Consider the following 21,043-nt stretch of genomic DNA (forward strand, 5'->3'; position numbering starts at 1 on the left):
AACTGATGTACAAAAGTCATTTTTTTAAGCCAAAATACAAACGGACCATTAAAAAAAATGAACATTTTGCAATCAGTTTGCATCAGTCTGCTCATCAGTTTATGCTCATCCGTTTAATTAATATAGACGAATTCGTTAGAAACAAAGAAAAACGCTGATGTGAACGTAGCCTAAGTCCATCTTGCTCCTGGTGCTGGCTTTAAAAATTTTGATCTCCAGTCCTTCTCATCAGCTCTGTACACATTATGGTCTTTTGCACTAATAAGCCTATAAACAATCATGCTCACCCTTTGTGGACATGACCAACAACTCACAAGGTCTTGGATAGTGATGAGCAAACTTACCTAATGTTCAGGCTGGTCAGAACCCAAACGCTCTGCATTTGACTCCTGGTGGCTGAAGAAGTTGTATCCATGTTTTCCAGGCCCTAGAGCTGCATCCATGTCCTGGGAGTCAAATGCTGAGTGTTCGGGTTTGGACAAAGTACATTCACTCGTCACTACTCTTAAAGGACAACTCCGGCGGGACCCCCCCCCAAAAAAAAAACACAGACACACACAGACACCATACTCACCATCCCTCCGGTGACGATCGTCACTCCATCCGCCCGCCGTCCGCCTCACCGTCACCTGCCTCCGCCGTCCAGCGATGTCTCTTGCTTCCGGGTCCATGAGAGAGAAAAGGCTGCCAGTGTGCTTGCGTGGAGTGCATCACATGGCTTCCAGCAAGCTCAGCCAATCAGGGCTGAGCAAGCTGGAAGCCATGTGATGCGCTCCAGCCAATGAAAAGGCTGCTGGTGCGCATGTGCACCAACAGCCTTTTCTCTCCCATTCACTCTCAATGAAGACGCCGAAGAGGAAGAAGACCCGGACCGCCCCCCAGCTCTGACGTCACCCGACACCAGAGAAGAGGACCGTGACGACCGTAATAGGTAATGTATATATTCTTGAACTTCCGTGGTGGGGGGTTGGGGGTCGGAAAGTGGGGGAAGGGGGCCAGACCGGGTATTTAACCACATTACAAAGTTATATAACTTTGTAATGTGTGTTAAATAAGCCAAAAAAAATTTCGCCGGAGTTGTCCTTTAAGTCCTTTATATATGCAACAGTCTTTGAGTCAATATATTCTTTCTCATGGCTTGTGTTAAAGGCAAGAGTTCATCATAGAGAGGAGATTTCATTAGTAAATTATGTTGTATCCCCATGACACAGCAAAATCTCTTTGTGGATTTGACTACATGAACGTCAATTAATTGATGGAGCTCATACTTTCACCAGTTTCACTTTTATTAATTAAAAGGCTTGTTTTTTTTTATTTTTTATACTGACAACATGGAGATGGATTATCCCAGATTTAAGCCATTTTTTGGGCATATAATGTGCTTAAAAAAGTCACAGATTATGACATATAACACATATGTCAATACAAAAAAAAAAAAAAAACGTCATGAGCTCTGAGAAGACATAGAGCATGGGTCTCCAAACTGCGGCCCTCCAGCTGTTGCTAAACTACATTTCCCATCATGCCTGGACAGCCAAATCCAAAGCTTTAGCTTTTAGGCGTGATAGGAGTTGTAGTTTCACAACAGCTGGAGGACCGCAGTTTGGAGACCCATGACATAGAGGGAGATTTATCAAACATGGTGTAAAGTGAAACTGGCTCAGTTGCCCCTAGCAACCAATCAGATTCCACCTTTCATTTTCCAAAGAGTCTGTGAGGAATGAAAGGTGTAATCTGATTGGTTGCTAGGGGCAACTGAGCCAGTTTCACTTTACACCATGTTTAATAAATCTCCCCCATAGTGTTAGTCGGATTTTTAATGGAAAGCCTTAAAATGGTGCAAGGGTAGGCACAAACCCATGGTTGAGCCTAGTATTTTTAAATATAATTCTCAGATTATCAAACAGTCTCAGATGGTCAAAATTTTTTAAGAAACCTATACCTTAAAATTTGACAGAAATTGCTGTATCTTCTTTATTTAGACTATAAGATAAGATATGCACGTCTTACTAGATGTGGTCCATTGAGTTCCACAGTATTACCACTCAATTTCCAAGTTTATACAAAGTTTATGTTTCTTTGTTTTAGCATTTTTGTTCAGTTAGTCATCAGACACGGGTCTGAATGAACCTCAGTCTGAGGCCGAGAGAGAATGACTCCCTTCAACACCTGTAACCTCAAAGCAAGAACGCCCCAAGGAAAGTGTTCTTGCTTGTCATAGAAACTAGAGGTTCATATGGTGCATGTAGCGTAAGAATGTTCTATCCTGAAGGCTCAAAGTATTTCAGCTTTGTGATCCGAGTTATGTTTTCCAAATTTCCTCTGTTAAATATTGATGCCTAACAAATGTTACTGCAGTTTAAATAATTCCTATTCTCCGAGGGTCCTTGTGCATGGTAGGAATTAAAGAGGAACTAATCCTAGGAAAGGAGTTTTGATATGTTTTGGGGGCAGGCATTTTAAAAAGCAGAACATTCGTTTAACTCACTTCCTGCAGATATGTGTGTAATTCCTTTTTAACTGCCTCATCCAAGTGCCATTGAAAGTGGCATGGTGGTAAAAAGTATCTGCGATGTAAACTACTTATACATTAGCACACTGGTCTTCCCTCTATAGGAAATAATGTCCCAACTGTCGGAAGTCCCTGTGATCCTGGTTTTACCTGCACCTTTATAAATAGAAATACACTTTCAGGCTATGTTCACACAATGTATGAGTCCGGGTCACGGAACGGCCGGTCTCTGAAAAGATCATGATCAGAATCATGATTTTTGGCGACGCAGTATTCTGATGCAGGCGCATCCGTGTGCACCCACATCAGAACTCCCCACAGCAAACTATGGAGCGAGCGGCCACTTCCTGTGTAAACAGGAGATGTGTGATAAAGGGAAACTGAAAGCACATATATGAGTATACAGACCCAGAGAAAAAGCAAGGGCTGCACCTCATACCCATGGTTAACACTAATGCCTCTCGGCCATATTTAAAAACCAACACCAGAATGTTGGTATACAATTTGATTAAACCACATTGCCTCATGTACCACATGCAGGTCTTTTGGCACACATGAGTCCCTATGCTAAAAACAACACTGTGTCGGTCAGCGACCACCAACCGCACCAAGCAAGTGCCAACAGGGGAGGGGGGCCACAGAATGGCCCTGCAACCCACTGTCACAGCACCGAACCCCAATGGTCCCCTCACATCCCACAAGCGCCGCCGGTGGAGAAAGCAGCCGCCAAGCAACACAAGTGTGAACAAGGTGTTACTACTCACCAGTGCACCAGCAGGTAGAATGGGAGAAAGAGAAGGTACTTCCCATATGTGCACAGGTGCTTCCTGCTGATTGGGGGTCACATGGGTCTTACAAGGGAGGAGTGCAAGCCACATAGAAAGGAGAGAAAATTTAAAATACAGACCTAGAGAAAAAGGAGTGGCTGCACCCCCACCCATGATTAACACTAATGCCTCTCAGCCACATTCAAAAACCAACGCCAGAATGTTGGTATATAATTTGATCAAACCATTTTGCCTCATGTGTACCGCGTGCAGGTCTTCTGGCACACATGAGTCCCTACACTAAAAACCAGTATGCCAAACCAGAGAGAATAGTGGGCACCACCCTATAACTTGAGTGCTAAACCAATGCATATAAGAAACACAAAAGGACTATAAAGAAAAAGCATATGCACAAAAAGGTAGCACATCAAGAAATAAATAGCCTTACAATACACAAAATATATACAAAACAGGAGCAGTAAACCTAGGGAGACAATCTCTAAATGCCACTCAACATTAAAAAAAATAAAATGTCATCCTTGGTCCAGCTGGTGTCCCAGCCCAGACTCAACAGCCTACCTGACCCCAGACACCGCACATGAGGAAAATGCAATAAAAAAAATCCCCCAAACTATTACAAAAATAATGGGTAATGCAGTGACTAATAATGAAAAGTGTACTGAAAACAATATCACCATGTGCAGTCCAGTAGATGAAACGATTGGTCAGGTGGGAGCAGCAAAAACACCCTACATGTTCCGCCGTACCCGGCTTCCTCAGGCCACAGACCTGGATGCCGTCTCACAAGCAGCGTGGCTGGTAAGTATAGACTGCTGCTTGTGATGTGGAAACTGACAGCACAGATAGATACATACATACACACACAAACACACACATATATATATATATATATATATATATATATATCTGTGTTGTCAGTTATCCTTTATCGTTATCAGCCACACTTCTCCTATTTACACAGGTGTGTGGGGAGGGGGGGGGGGAGGCATCCGAGCACCCAAATCCCAAATGTTTAAAACTTTTGACATGTCTGTGAACACTTTAAGCATTCAATTGCATAGCACTTAGAATAGGCGTAACCTTTCAGCCTTTCTTGACTGCTCTATTCTGTACCATTTATCTTCAGGGGGTAAGCAACAACACAAAAAGTCCAAACTGTACAATACTTTCTTTCCGTCCATGACAGATTTTGAAGAACGATGACATGGGCCAATATGTTTTATTGCCCTAGGTGAACAAAAATTACTTAATCACTTTTCATGAGTTTTCTTCTCTTTAATTCTGGTGCTTATGACTGGTGTCTGGACTGTGCCCATATACTGTACAGGTGCCCTTTGAGCTGGATCTCTCGGTTACCTCTTTAATGTTCTTAAACATTTTATATATTCCCGGAATTCATTCTAGAAGTCACAAGTTTTATGACTAACAGGCTCCCTGCAGTAGGTGAGGGGTGAAAAATCTCTGTGTTAACTTTTGCAAAAAAACGTGCTACAACATAGAGAATTCAGTGCATTCTTTCCTCAATAGCATACACAGTTGAATTTTTTTGGTCCATGTTGGTACAAGTGGTGCATTTGGTGACTGTTGTTTTTCCTGTGTTTTTCTTGTACCAGAGGCTCTTTACCATTTAGCATGACAATCACAGAGCCATTGCTGCACTTATTTTCCATCCTAGTTAATTCCAGGGCGTTCCATCTACTTTAAACATGTATTTATTTATGGACATTGAAGATGAGACCATGTATGGCTGTGAATACCTATTATTCTATTCATGGCCGGGGTTGCTGTTGATTACCACATATGTTGCTACATGATTGACTGAAGTTCATCATCAACTGCATGCCAAGAGCTGTTTTTTATGCGCCATTGTTATTTAGTCGGTCCATTCAACCACAAATCTATTCCTTGCTTTACTGCAGAGCACTGAGGGATAGATTTATAATGGCGATACCAGCTGTCCTGGTGAAAGCAGATTTCCAGGCGAAACAAATAGTTACAACATACTGTTCAGCCTGTGCAGCCGATTGGAGGCAGAAAATCCATTGTACATGATCACGATGCGGTGCCAGTGTCTTGCTTTGTTTCTGCACATCTTCTGACTCATAACAAGCTGCTTTTAAAGCAAAGTGTGAAAATCAGAAGATAAATTCACATGTTGTTATGGGGCCAAACGTCTCTCTTCACTGATTTCCCTGCTACATTAACTCTTCCAGAGGCTGCCAGTGATGCCTTCACCGATAACATCTTGTCCTGGCCTTGGAAGTATTATGCGGACATGCCTAGAGGGAGAAGCCTATTTAAAGCATCGCATCCTACAGGCTAAAACCTATTAGAAATTCAGCCAAAGTTTCTGCAGTTATTTATCTGGAGCCTTTGCAGCCTATTGGCAGATTATTAGGTTTTTTTCTCATAAAGCATTGTCCCTTAAAATAAAATTTCAAACCATGTGACCTGTAGAGTCTGGCTGAATAATGTAGATGAAGTATGATGGTTTCTACTATTGATCCAGATGATGAGCTGATCACAGTGTGCCCCCGTGACACCATCAGTAGGCTGTAATCTGTATGGGAACATGACTGCAAGCATTCATTTATTCTGCAGCACCTCCACAGGGGAAATGAAGCATTACACTTTCCATTAAAGATAATGGGCTGTCCATGTACTGCATGCACATAATGGTTCCTTTAGAGCTAGAGACTCTTATTGCAGTCAGTCCTTGCTTTTAGTAAGAAATACGAATCCTGAATGGGATCCTATATACCAATTTTCTAACTGAAAAAATATTTAAAAATGGGTTTTCTAAGGAAGTCAACTCACTTAACAATACCTTAAAGGTCGTATCACACACAGCGATTTGCATAAAGAAGTTAGGGTCCAATTACAGAGAAAGATTATCTGATAGATTATCTGCCAAAGATGTGAAGCCAAAATCAGAAACAAACTATAAATAGAGATCAGGTCATAAAGGAAAGCCTGAGATTTCTCCTCTTTTCAAATCCATTCCTGGCTTTGGCTTCAAATCTTTGGCAGATAATCTGTCAGAAAATCTTTCCGTGTAAATGGACCCTCAGCCATGACCTGTCAGGTGCCATTATTGGCCATATTCAGCCAATTATCGGCCTTTATGGCCAATAATCACTTGGTGCATTAGCTCCTGTTAAAAGGCAATGATCAGCTGGCATGCACGATGTCAGCTGGTCCCAGTCTTTCAACACGTTGAAAGATTTTTGAACGATAATGACAGTCTGCTGATCGTCACTCCGTGCAATATGAGCTCCTATGGGCTTCCCAGAAGATCTAAAGATTGTCCTGGGAGCCCCTCCTGCAGCTCCTCATAGGCTCCCTGCTCTGACCAGCTCGCTGCTCGTGTAATAAAGCCAGCAGCAAGTGGGGAACAAGGAAAAAGCGAGCGCTGATCGACCCATGAAATAGGGGCCTTACTCCTTGCTCCACGCTTGCTGTCTGGGCTATTACATGCACAGGCGGCGAGCCGAAGAGCTGTGGCAGGGGCTGCCTGGATGATCTTTATTTTACGTGGATGACGAGCAGCAGCTTGTCGCTGTCATGATCGGCGGTTTCAACATGTTGACAGACCAAAATCAGTCGATATTGTGCATGTTGGCTGGCTGATTGTGGTCTTTTAACATGCCCTATTACACTAAACGATTATCAGATGGTAATCGGCCAAGTACGTCCGATAATCGTTTGGTATAATAGGACTTTAAGATGCACAACTTTGTTCAGACTGTTGTCTACTGGTGTTCAAGATAGAAGTGCTCAGCAGTGAATTTAGGATAGACCAGTAACTACACAAAATTTATGTTAGTCTCAATTACCGTAACTTTGTTCTTATTTTGACCTGCATTTACTGTACAATTCTGCACTTTTCAGAGCTGTAATCTCCCAGCATTCCTTCTCTGTAGCTCTGGTATTTTTTGGCAGTGTTGTCTTTACACCAGAAATCTTACAGTAATCAGATATAGAACCTACTAGCTTTCCGACTGCAGCTCTGGACTAACATAGCCTGCTCTGTATGTAAACCGTGATTCCACAAGCTGAATGATGAGTGCAGCTCTGGAGTATTAAACAGACTATAACACAGAATCAATACAATATAAGTAATGTATATACACAGTCATTCACCAGCAGAATAGTGAGTGTTATTTATTAATTTATGAATTATTGTGCCATAAAGCAAAGTTGGTTAACTCAGATGTGTACCACACACATATATGCAGAGGAGTACAAATGTGCTGTTATTTGTTTTATTGTAATATTATTATTGACATGCATTATATTTTTAAATAAAAAAGCTGCAGACTGAAGTGCAGCATTAGTAGGAGATAAATAATGGACATAGAGACTACCAGCAGAATAATGATTGCGGCTTTGCTGTATACTACAGGCTCAGGCTCGGTCCTTTGGGGAACCTACCTTTGCTGGGATGGGATTATCAGAACAGACTGGGAGAAGATTATTTGAACAGACAGAAATCTCACTGTATTAGTAACCTCCTTGTGCCGTAACGTCCAATAACTGGCAATGCATTTTGTACTTTCTGTGATACATAAGACCTAGTAACATGGACATATGCTGGTGTGCTGAGCAGTGTTCTGTTTAATGTGATAACCAGGGTCTGTTCTCTCTATCTCCCACGTCCAAGGGAAATTGTACAGAACTGTGTGCTTGGCTTTTTCCTTCCTGCCCCCTCAGTTTTCTTTCCCATAAGACCAATGACTAGCTTTTAATGATCTGCCCATGGTTCTGGCAACAGTGAGGTTCCAAGTCACTCCAACCAAGATATCTCTGATTTAGAACATTAACTGTTTGTTTCCCGGCCCCCTGTTTGTCACTGCCTAAAGTGCCATCACATTTTCCCCTTGTCAAAATCCTTTGTACTGTGCAATCATCTTGTTGTTTCCTTGGAATTTTATGGCATTAAAATTAGATTTTTTTCTTAAATAAACATGTAATTATAGTTTGCAGCTGAATTTGATTCACAAACTCCTTTGTAGGCTACAATTGTATGTGTAAGTTGCAGTAATGCCTATGTACGTGCACTCAGCCCACAGTAAAACTATTTCTGAACAATGTGCCTATAATACAATGTGTCAGATAGTATGTTAAAATATCTTCTATTGTCAGGGGACCTAGTGGGTTCTTATAGTGGGGCATAGTCAATCAACACATTGAATCCTTTTCTTACATTCATGGGAAAGCCTTTGTAGGGCAATTTATACACAGCCGAAGCTACATTGTTAACAAGGTAGAGTATAGAGAAGGTAAAATGTGCAAATACCCCCAGTATCCCCTTTGAAGAAAATGTATCACATATTATGACATGCATTTTGTTATGAACTACATTCTTCTTATATTTTATGTAGTTATGTATGTGCAAAACTTTGTTCATTCTGACCACCAGAGCAGACAAAACATCTTTTTGTTTCTGGTTTTCTGCAGCACATTTTTCAGCTTTTTTGTATAGACTGGAAAAGTATTAGCAGGGATGGGGATTTATTCACCATCTCTATTGCATTGCTGAATGCCTTGGCTTAACATTATATATACAGAATGACTGTATGCAACTCATGATGGAGGGACTGTACTCTAAACATTCCTGGAGACTGTCGGACATTGACTGGAGCTGCCATAAAGCAGACAATCTCTGCTGCACTGTTGAGGCGTGTGGATGAAGCCATGTCCTTGTGTAGTGATCAGTGACTGCATGATTTGCTGGTAATACCACAGTTCTACTGGCAAAATTTTGGATTTTGATTTTAAGAACCTGACCTTGTACAAGGCAATACATGGAGGAGGTGCGTCCAATATGGCTCCCCACCCAAGATGATAAAAAATTATTAGCTTTAACATTTAGAAGGAAAGTTGCCCAGGAGACACCTCAATATAACTTTCAAATATGTATTTTAGCAAGAAGTTGGGAGAGCTATATGGGAATATAACTGCAGGACTATTCTATGTGGGAGATTTATCAAACATGGTGTAAAGTGGCTCAGTTGCCCCTAGCAACCATTCAGATTCTACCTTTCATTTTTCAAAGAGTCTGTGAGGAATGAAAAGTGGAATCTGATTGGTTGCTAGGGGCAATTGAGCCAGTTTCACTTTACACCATGTTTGATAAATCTCCCCCCATATGTTTATGTGCACACTATGAAATTCGCACAGATAACTTCCAGCGGATTTCATGGTTCTATTCTATGCTCAGACAGATTCCGCCCAAAGAATTGACATGACAATAAAGAGTTTGTTTTTTAGGGGGGCCTAGATTGACTAAATAAGCAATATTTGGCTGCCTGATCCCCCTCAATTACTATTCCCACAGTGCTTGGTCCCTACTAGTCAGTATTTCCAGGGTCACACAGTAAACGCCCACTCATCACTGGATGTAGTGGTGGCTTGCCTCAGCCAATAAAGGCCCCCAAACACCTCAGAGGGCTCTCACTGTGGTTTACCCTTCCCTATAGAGAATAAAGGAACACTTGGTCGTTCCTGTGTATGGGGAGGATGGGTGGCAGACAGGAGAGATAACTGACAGCCGGATGATTGTTCGGCCGCCATTTATTAAAGGGGTTGGCCCCTTTTTTAGTAAAATTGTCCGGTGTACAGTATTAGTAAGTGTACTTACAGCTTTTACTGTTAGTTCTATGAGGTACTGACAGCAGATGCCTGTGTACCTCACAGAACCAAAATCAGACTCCCCTCCCTAGGGTGTGCTGCATGCTCTGTGTTGAGTCTGTCCATAAGATGGCCAACATGGAGGAGCATGTGACCATGCCCCGGCCTCCAGTGTCCACCATAGGCATATACGGGCTCAGTGGTGGACACTGGGAGCGGGGCTCGGTCACATGCTCCTCCATGTCGGCCATCTTATGGACAGAATCACTACAGAGCAGGGCAGCACAGAGGAGGGGAGTCTGATTTTAGCTCTATGAGGTACACAGGGAGCTGCTATAAAAGGAGCTGCCTAAAAGGAATACTGACTTTGCGCAATCCCTTTATCATTGAATGATACAGTGGTCATAGGGTATACCACTGCTGGGAATCCCCAGATATCAGCTGTAAGCTGTGAGAGAACATGGCAGCAAATGTTCAATTTACTTGCAGCACTCTATAAAGGAAATGAAGCATTACTCAATTCCCATTGAAGTCAATGAGCTGTCCATGTAATGCATGGATGTGAAGGGTTCTCCACAGAAACAGATAGTCTTCTTAGCTACTCTGCACTGCGGTTAATCAATAAGGATTCTGAATGATAGTCTGCTTAAAGGGGTTATCCAACCTTACAAAATTGATGGCTTATCCTCTGGATAGAAAAGAACAAGTCTTGTTAGCAAAACAGTGGAATGAACAGGCTCTGATCCCCATAGGTCCATGTATAAATTCCTATTCAGTAAAGAGAACTGCAAAGCAAAAGCCACCAATAGTAGTTGAGGTAGAAGGTAAGGCATTATTTGCATTGTCTGTTTGCTTCTACTTTAACCACCATTTGTGACTATCACTTTGGAGTCTTCTCCACCAAATGGGCATGCATACTGTATATGAAGCTATGGGGATCAGCACCTGTTTATCCCACTGTTTTACTAACTAACGTGCCAGCTTGTTCTGTTTGCGGAGTTCAAACACAGTAATTTGAATAAAAATAAAACGTGTGGATAGGTGGGAAAAATGCAGTTTAAATGGGTACTTCGTGCTGTTTTTTTTGGGGGGGGGGGGATTGGCCAGGGAAGAGGTTGATATAGAGGCTACCTGTCACTTACCTCCCCGGTTCCACTGCCAAGTCCCAGATCGTGCCGCCCTGTTCTTCCGTCCGGGTGCCGCTTCCTGGTCTGAGCTGCGGCTTGAGACATGATGTCTCAAGACAGCTCAGCCATTCAGCAGTTGTAGTGGAGTCCCACCTCGGCCGCTGAATAGCTGGGCTGCTTTGAGACGTCACGTCTGAAGCCGCAGCTCAAGCCAGGAAGCATCCGCGGGACAGAAGAACGCGGTGGCGCAATCCGGGACCCGGCACTGGAACCGAGCAGGTAAGTGACCGGCGGCCTCTATTTCCACCCCTTCCCCAGCCATACCCTAAAAATAACCCCAGACCAGAGTACCCCTTTAAAAAAAAGTCACACATAATGAGGATGTTCGGTATTTTTATGCCCACAATTACTTCCCTATTACTTCCCTTTTTCCTAATGTGTCTGCACTAATGTTCAATTCCCTATGGATTTCAATAAAGCACATTACCACATTGTACCTCAAAATGATGGTCTTATTTTGCTTTTATTTTACTGTGTGTGAATATAGCCTAAAAGCACAATGACTGCAAGGAAGAGCAGGGATAGACAGGAAAGAGTCTGCAGCGCTGGGACCAGCATGAGTCACCTATGCAGTAGTTTATGCTGCATGATCCCTAAAGGGGCACCCTGAATAAGAATCTGCCGCCTTAGATCGATCTTCAGTAGCCAAAGGAGGCCCACCAAAACCAGAATTTATATTATCCAATTTCCTGACTATTAAAAAGGCATTTAGGGTGTGATTGCTTCTTTAATTGGTCCCAGTACTGCATTTATACTAGGCTGCTAGTTGCTGCTCGGTATACGGCTCTAGGGATGGAACTGACCTTTTCAATTGAATTTGTCGACCTGATCAGCGATCCTTTGTGTTGTTTTTAGCTTGTTCAAAGCTTTCTCTGTATCCTCTGCTAATCCTAGATCACAGGACTGCTGCGTATAAGGATGAAGCAGTGCTATAGTGCACTTAAAGAGCTGATGTCTTTTAAAGTGGCAGCAGGTATTGATTTCGTTCTATCCCCTATGGAGGCGTTTTTTTGATTGATCTGCATCTTTGGTGGACAACTCCTGTCACAGTAATATCTGTCTCTTCTTCCCCGGGTTTATGAAAGACTTAAATCATAGACTGACTTGTGGCCATTCTTTTAATATTGCATTGGTCCCATGTTCCCAGAAGAGGTGATTGACAGCTATGATGTTATATTATTGATAAACTGGATATTTATTCTTTGTATATCTCCAGGTTTTATGTATGAATGCAGCTTCATACGACAGAGCATGCATATAAAGATGAACAATAGTTGGTATGACTGTAAATTACAGAAAATGCTAACGTAATAGCTCAAAGAATGGAATCAGCTCTTTTGTTCTCACTGGCATGGTTATTTAATTGGTGTATGGAAAGAGTACTACGCAAAGAATAGGAACATAAAACCCATAGTGTTTTCCAAACCCATGCAGTCTATAGTACACAGCACATTACTTCCAGCTCCAGGTGAAGGGAAAAACAGTTAATGGAAGAAGATATAAAACACACACACAAAAAAAATAAAGCTGACACATTTCATACTGTTTTTAATTATGACTAGTGCATAGTGTGTATGGTATTCTGTATAGTATGTATACCATTTTCCCAAAAATAAGACACCCCCTGAAAATAAGACCTAGTAGAGGTTTTGCTGAATTGCTAAATATAAGACATCCCCTGAGAGTAAGACCTAGCAAAGTTTTCGTTTGAAAGCTTGCCCGATGAACAGAACACCAGGGCATGCATCTCTGATTCTTTTTAGCCTGCCGCCATTGTCCCCTACCTTCACCGTCAGATCAGCTGCATGCAAGACTTGAAGACCGTCTCCTATCGCCAACCCCAATGTTCTCCTCCGCAGCCGTCACTTGTAAATGTGCAGGCAAGGCGTCAAGAGGCCAATCGCGGGCTGCTATCACCGTTGTCCCCTACCACCAGATGTAGATCTACACACAATCTGCCGTTCTCCCTTCACCTGCCACCATACTGTACTCTGTCCCTGCTGTGCTGTACGATTGTGCTGTGCTCCCCATGGTGGCCGGAAGCCGCCATACTGTACGCTCTGTCCCTCCTGTGCATGTGACGTGAATTATTCTTCTTAAAAAATAAGACATCCCTTGAAAATAAAACCTAGCGCATCTTTGGGAGCAAAAAATATTATGACACTGTCTGATTTTCAGAGAAAACAAGGTAGTTCACCTATACCAGTACATGGGAAACCTGGGTCATATTTTTTTTTTTATTATAATTGACCGCAGAGTCACCAGCCCCATTCTGCCTCAGTAAAAAGAATAAACTATTTCTTAGACCCTTTTATATAGTTGACCAGCTTCTTGGTTTTATATTGACGAATAGCATAGGAATAATGTTTTGTCTATTAGGCAGATACCCGTCAGCGCAGTAATATCCACCTTCTGTATGTTCTATTTCCTGAGGGAATTAAGGAGGGAAAGCTGCAAGACACCTCTGAAGCAGGAACACTAAAGGAAAGCTTGAATATAACATTGTTGATTTAGGATTGACGTTATCCCAAGACAGGTGGATATCTTCCTAACAGGTTATACACACTGTAAGGAGCCCTGTCATATGATGGAAATGTTTTTCTTATCGCTTCCCTGTGTGACTAAATTGTCAGTCTAATCTTGGGAAATACATGAGGGTTACAGTCTGTGGCAGTGAAGGCAACATAGCAGATCATGATCTATCTTGCACCTTTTCCCTGGTTTTTTTTTTCTTATTCTTATCGGCTTTGGATGTGTAAAATCCTCTACTCTCGGTCCACTCTGACCATGCACAGCTCCCTCTCCCCCCTCCCTTTGTAGTCACTGGACATGTGATCGCCTCTCTGGGGGCTGGGTTAGCTGTCTATTGACTTGGTAACCCAACCCCCAGGAGATATCATCTGCATCATCTTCATGCACCTGAGCTGCTTCCATAGACTACCTATCTCTGCTTGCTCTGTGGCTGCTGGAGAGGATGATGGCAGGGGGATGCTCATTGTCCCTCCAGTGCCCTGTGTCCCTCAGTGTCCCCCTGCCATCATCCTCTCCAGCAGCCACAGCCCGCACAGCTCTGGGAGTCGGGTCGTGACATCATCATGTTATCCAGGAAGTGAAGCCTTGATGCAGTTGTAAGTGCAGGGAAAAAAGCACTTTATAAGCATTTCCTGTAATAAGTGTATATTGGTGATTTGTATAACTTTTGAGGTGCAATACAATAATAAAAATTTCGCCGGACTTCTCCTTTAAAGGGGTTATCCAGGCAGAAAATAGGACCGCTTTCTTCCAGAAACAGCATCACTCTTGTCTTCAGTTTGAGCGTGGTTTTGTAGCTTACTTCCATTGAAGTAAATGGAGGTGAATTAGAATACTACTCACAACCTGAGAACAGGAGTGGTGCTGTTTTTGCAAGAAAGTAGCTGTGTTTTTTCTATTCTTTGATTTCCCTTTTTTAGCCTAGGGTTATTAGCCTAGCTTAAATCAGCTCCAGAAGGAAGAGTTAATCATCTTCTATATTTGCCCCTTGTGAGTACACAGTGAGGTGGTGGCTGGCTAGCAGAAAGGCCTTTATCATGGGAATGAAGGGGTAAAGTTTCTCCTTGAGGAGAGCACCAAAAGGCACATGGATTCTAATGAAAGAAGTGTAATTTATATTCTATCACCGGTTTAAAAAGTTTGAATATGAATGCAAGGTTCTTTTCACATAGAAATAACTTCTATTTATAGCTGCGTCCTTGGTGCGCCCAGCATGGAGTTGAATACAACAGACATCTTCACATTAGCTGTACAAACAAAAATCCTTGGTGCACCCGCCTTTGTAAAGCATGCTTCCTGTCTTTAGGAAAATGGACAAAAATACATAAAACTACAGAAGATCACACTTGGACTGTGGTTCCATTTCATTGGGCTGTTATGCCTCTGTATTTAAAGATCCATATGACGGTTGCAACATCTGGGCCTCAAGGGGTTTTGCTGCACCAAGTATTAGGGTCAGTGGTGACTCTTATGAACTTATTTGCTTCCTGAAATGGAAAATAACTTTACCAAAGTTGTAGGTAAGTGTTTTTTGGCAGCCCAATAGTGGTGAGCATTTGAAGTAAGTGCCCCATCAGCCCCCTAACCTGCTACTTAATTAGACCATTAACCCTTTGAGGACCAACCCCAAAATGACCCAGTGGACCACGCCAATTTTCATTTTTGCGCTCACTTTCCCGGCTTTTACATCAGTGGCAGGAGCCACTGACCAATCAGAACCCCCGCAGTCAGGCTCATTCCGATCATTGTATCTGACTGCCAGAGGTCTCTTACCTTCCTCCCGTCAGTCAGATCAGTGTTCAGTGTATAGAGTCTGCACAGGCAGGCTCTATGCAATGATTGCTGATTACACTGATCAATGCTATGCTATGGCATAGCAATGATCAGTGTAAGAAATCCAATGTAAGAATGTTAAAGTCCCCTGAGGGGACAAAAAAAAAAAAAACAATACACCCCCGTACGTGGAAGAAATGGAAACGCTATAAGAGTTTCAATTTCACCCCATAAATTATATTTTGGGGGTTCCATCATACATGGTATGGTAGATCAAAAGGTGCCTTTACAAAGTACATCTGTTCCAGAAACAAACAAGCCCTTACATGGCCCTGTAGCTGGTAAAATAAGAGTTGTAGCTCTTAGAAGACAAGGAGGAAAAAACGAAAATGCTAAATTGAAAATTGTCCTGGTCCTTAAGGCCATTTTGGGCTCCTTCCTTAAGGGTTTAAAGGCAGCATGGTGTCTTTTACAGAGCTAACTCTGCTTTCCACTTAGGTGATACGTTCAGACACCCTCTGTAGATCATGTCTTTATTAGGGAGATGTCCTCCTTTATGCCCCCACCCGGCAGGAGAGTTTAGTCAAGACCTTACAGGTATTCATTGCTTTCATCAAGTCCATTAGTGTAGGTTCCCTCTGCACTGTGCTGACATCTGTGGCAGGGCTAGTGCAGGCATCTGCTGTGCTGAGCCTAACCTCTGCAGCCTCCACCCCCTCTTCTTTCAGTCCTCCCACCATCTCCAACACTCTGTATCTGGACCCCGCAATATCAGTAGGGGCAGGGGTAGGCGGCAGACTACTCTGACGGGTCCTCGGGGACACAGGGGTTTCTCTAGCCAACCTCTCCAGGCGTGCCACTACTGCCAGGCTCAGCGCTCCGGTCTGTGTGCTGCGTGCCGGCGCCATTTTGGATCTACTGCTCCCGCTTTCCCGCTGTGTCCGTCTTGTCTTCATCATGGCCGCCGCTGCTGCTCCAATGCCAATGCCGTGCTCCACAGGGCCTCCTCTGCTCTTTCCAACTTCAAACCTGGGTGGAGGGGTTTAATAGAGGTCTTAAAGGATGTCTGTGGCGGGAGCTGCCCAGCACACGTGCGCAAGCCACGCCCCTCCAATACGGAATCCAAGAGGGTAGTCGAACAGTTAAGAGCCAGAAGTCAGATAACCAAAAAAATCAATGCAGAGAATAATGCTAGGTCATAATGCTAGGTCAAGATACACTAGTAAACTAGGCACCATCACAGGCAAGGACTGAGGAAGATACTTTTGGAACCTGGAATCCTAGCCCAATAAGCGATTGGAAAAAAGGGGAATTTCGGCAGCACATCTATGACTCTGTTCACACTGCAGGTTGCTCGCTGCTTGTGGCTTAAGTACAGACAAAAAACAAAAGGTGGAACAGCAACCCGCAGGTGCAAGGGTTCACCATATATACTCCTCCTCCTCCAGCATACACACGGTAAATACCTGCTCTGTAGATATTAACAACCAGAAACTAGTCAGATAATGCTAATATTAGTGGGCTATACCTCCATATATCAAAGAAATTCTAGAAGGGGTATTACAATTAAAATATAACTTTTACTAATTCCTATTAAAACTTAATCCCCACATGACACAAAACACAAACAGACTATATACATATGGTGGCCTTAGACCTTCCAAAGCCAATAGAGCCACCGCAGCAATCACAGAAACATCAGGGGTTGAGCAGATAAATAATAAATAATAAATGGTGTTATCTCACCCATCTGACGTCTTGTGCAAACAATGTTCCTTCTGAGTCGCTTACAGAGGTAGGGAGAGTCCAGCGTCTAGGTATTGGAGACCCACTGACCCTATTATACCCTAGTTGGCCGTACTACTCCTGCTCGCACAGGGAACGACGGAGCTCCGGCAGAGCTCACAAGGTTCTGAATTTTTTGCTAGCAAAGATCTAGGCCAATGCTTCTCAACCTATAAGCTGGTGTCGCAGTAATATAAGGTAAAAGGTTTATCAGAGCTAAGTTGATGCAGGTAATAATGCTGCCAGTAATGGGGTTTAGAACCTAATACTAGGTCCATTAATGGAGTTATTTGGGACTTTGCCAGAGTCGCTACATGGGCACATACACAGAGAACAAGCCCTGAAGCAGACAGGGCCATTCGTTGTGCACAGTTAGTAGGTAAACTGCAGTAAACCAGCCCAGCCACTACACAATATACAGACTCTGGCATATAGCTCAATAACAATGGTGGTCATAGCCTTGCCAGTAAGATAAATCAATAAAGAAAAAGTCCTGGATCACCCCTTTAATACTATTAGCAGTTTGGGGTTTACATGCAAGGGTCTGAGATCCACAGTGATCCAGATGTTTCCAGGACTTGGCACTGTGCTAACATCCCATAAGTTTCTATTATAACCCACTACCGTATAGAGATCGGGATCATCAAAGATTGATGTAGAATCCCTCACAAATCACAATATAGCCATATGGTTTCTGCATTTCTATTAGCAGAATCACTGCCTAGAGTTTATATATAACAAGTACCATTTTTTACAACTATAGTAATCTGCTCTAAAGTGGTTAAATCATCTGTATGCAAAAAATTGTAACGCCCCAAGGGTAGAGCTACCTTCTGTTTTCCAGATTGAAAGGACAAGAAATGCAAAAAAACATATTTTCTCAAATGTAAGCAGTATTTGCATTAAAAATTAAAATGTTGGTTTTAATTCAAGGCATAAAAGCTTCATGCCGCTATATAGGAAAATGTTTTTGGAGAGCACAGAAGCAAGCAAAAATTGTTATAAAATTTTCCTATGTCTCCAGCCAAAATAACAATTCTGGACGTTCCAAAGATATGACTCAAAGGTCAAATAGGACTACGGGTCACAATGAAGCATCTTCTGTGTGCACTGTGCATAGCTAGGAAGCCTAGATAAGCCAGTCAATAACAGAAAAGGATCCTGGATCTGTATCTTCCTTCTATGTGTTGAACTCCGTGACCAATGTACTCTTCTTTATTTCCCTGCTGACTTGAGCAATTTGCTGCAAATCAAAGGGCCTTCCAGGTCTTTCCCTCTCATCTATCTCCACCTCCCTGATAACAAGATGTGCGCTGATAAAATTATCTGATAAGATTCGGCCTCTGCAAACATACATCTCATTACAGTGGGAGACTCTGAGCTTAATCCTCCTGTAGCCAGCGGTGCCTCTTCTAGGTCTACAATGCCAATCCATATTACAGTATTATTTTTTTCATATATTCCATATTTTTCTTGTGCTTCAGTGCACCATTTATTATTAGAATTATTATTAGTATTATTCCAACATTTTTTTTAAAGATTTTATAGCTGAAGGATTAACATGTTTGGTAGGCGCATCATGGCTTTTCTATGTGGTCTACAACATATCAGCGGTTTGTGTTGTCCAGGTTTTGCAATCTCCATGTGAATCAGAAGATCACAGCTGGATACCAAGACAATGTGGTAACCAGACTGGGATGATATCTTTATGAGTAGTATGAAATGCATGCTGGGTGATACTGTTTTTTTGTAGATTCTATAACATCTTTCATTTCAAGTATGATTCTAGAAAATTCCCAGACACGTGTTGTGTAGATAAAAGCCCTAAGGCTATGTTCCCTCTTCTGGAACATAGCTGGGAAAAGGCAGCCAACTTGCAAAATAGATGGCTTCTAATAATTATTATTAGTGGCCGTCAATATTACAATATGGCCGCCTTTCCCCGCTATGTTCCTGAAGGGGGAACATAGCCTTCAAGGGAAACTCTCAGCTAGAAAAGACACCCCAAACTGCTTACATGGGTTCATAGCTATGTAAGTTGTGACACTATCCATACCTTTATTGTAGTTGTCTGTAGAATCTGCAGTCACCTAAGTAAATGCTTTTTTTTTTTTTTTGCAGTTCTGAAGTTTCATAGAGATGTGGTTAAGAAACGTTAGTGCCTTGGCCACGCCTCTATGACACTCCACTGACACTTTTAAGGTGGCCTGTGACAATCTTGCAGTTGTCATTCCCACCACTGGGGCTAAAACTAATCTGAGACTTCCTGTTATGTCTGTAGTGACAAGAGGAGGCTGCTGTAAAGTGATCTGTACAGCATTGCAAAGTTATGTGACACCAGTAGAAAGAGCTCCCTGTGTAAAGACTTTAACCCCTTAAGGTCAAAGCCTATTTTCGTTTTTGCGCTTTTGCTTATTCCATTTTAAGTTTAAAAGTCCATAGCGCTTGCATTTTTTCACCTAGAGACGTATATGAGCGCTTATTTTTTGCGAAACCAATTGTACTTTGCAATGACAGGCATTATTTTTCCATAACATATGCTGCGAAACCGGAAAAAAATCATTTGCGCTGTCAAATTGAAAAAAAAAAACAAATTTGTTTTGATTTCGGGGAGTTTTGCATTTACGCCGTCCGTCCTATGGTAAAACTGACTTGTTTTGCATGTTCCTCAAGTCATTACGATTACTATGATATATAACATGTATAACTTATATTGTATCGGATGGACTGTAAAAAATTCAAACCATTGTTAACAAATATACGTTCCTTAAAATCGCTCCATTCCCAGGCTTATAGCGCTTTTATCGTTTGGTCTATGGGGCTGTGTGAGGTGTCAGTTTTTGCGCCATGATGTGTTCTTTCTATCGGTACCTTGATTGCGCATATACGACTTTTTGATTGTTTTTTATTACATTTTTTCTGGATTTGATGCGACCAAAAATGCTCAATTTTGCACTTTGGAATTTTTTTGCGCTGAAGCCGTTTACTGTGCGAGATCAGGAATGTGATTAATTAATAGTTCGGGCGATTACGCGCGCGCCGATACTAAATATGTTTATTTATTTATTAATTTATATTTATAAAATGGGAAAAGGGGGGTGATTTGGACTTTTATTAGGGGAGGGGATTTTTTATTAATAAAAACACTTTTTTACTTTTTTTTTTACTGTAACTAGAAGTCCCATAGATCTCATAGAGATCAATGCTGTGTATATACACAGCAAAGATCGATTAGATCGGTCATAGATTACTATGGCCTGCTGCAGGCCATAGCAATCTATTGCCGAGCCGGGATCAGCGTCCTTCCGACGCTGAGGCCCGGCACGGGCAGAAGAACGGATCTCCCCCCCGCGATCGCATCGCGGGGGGGAGATCCGTCCCACTAGACACAAGGGACGTGAGGTCTGAAGCCTCTAAGTGCAGCTGTCAGGTTTGACAGCTGCACTTAGAGGCTTAATTAGCCGACGCGGCAACGGGACCCGCGCCGGCTAATAGAGGCGCTGCACGTGTCAGCCGGGATCAGCGCCGTTCAGAGCGGGGTCCCGGCGGGACCCCGCTCTGAACACCCCGAGCGGCACCATGACGTATCAGATACGTCATGGGTCGCTAAGGGGTTAAAGGTCACAGAGCATGCTCAGTAATGTTTTACATTCATCTCAAGGCGACAGAGTCTGTCTATTGCAATCTATGTCCATGAGTAGAGATGAGCGAACCTGCCTAGGTTCGGGTTCGTATGAACCTGAACTCTCGACGTCTGATTCCCGTTGTCTGCAGCCTCCTTGAAGAGGGTGGATACAGCCGGAGAACCGCCTGGAAAACTGGGATACAGCCTA

At 42.7% G+C, this 21,043-nt stretch overlaps 1 protein-coding gene across 6 annotated transcripts in view; it reads left to right on the forward strand.

Moving 5' to 3' along the window:
• The window catches only part of PRICKLE2 (prickle planar cell polarity protein 2), a 215,061-nt gene that overhangs the window by 123,967 nt on the left and 70,051 nt on the right, over nt 1-21,043 (forward strand). Inside the window, exon 1 of one of the 6 annotated variants that reach the window (XM_069966931.1) lies at nt 851-931. The exons of the other annotated variants lie outside the window; for them this stretch is intronic. The gene's annotated coding sequence lies outside the window, so the exon portion shown is untranslated. Of the gene's footprint in view, nt 1-850; nt 932-21,043 lie in introns of those variants that run through there. 6 annotated transcript variants of the gene reach the window in all.

This window comes from Dendropsophus ebraccatus, chromosome 4 (genome assembly GCF_027789765.1).
Source record: "Dendropsophus ebraccatus isolate aDenEbr1 chromosome 4, aDenEbr1.pat, whole genome shotgun sequence".
NCBI classification, from domain to species: Eukaryota; Metazoa; Chordata; class Amphibia; order Anura; family Hylidae; genus Dendropsophus; species Dendropsophus ebraccatus.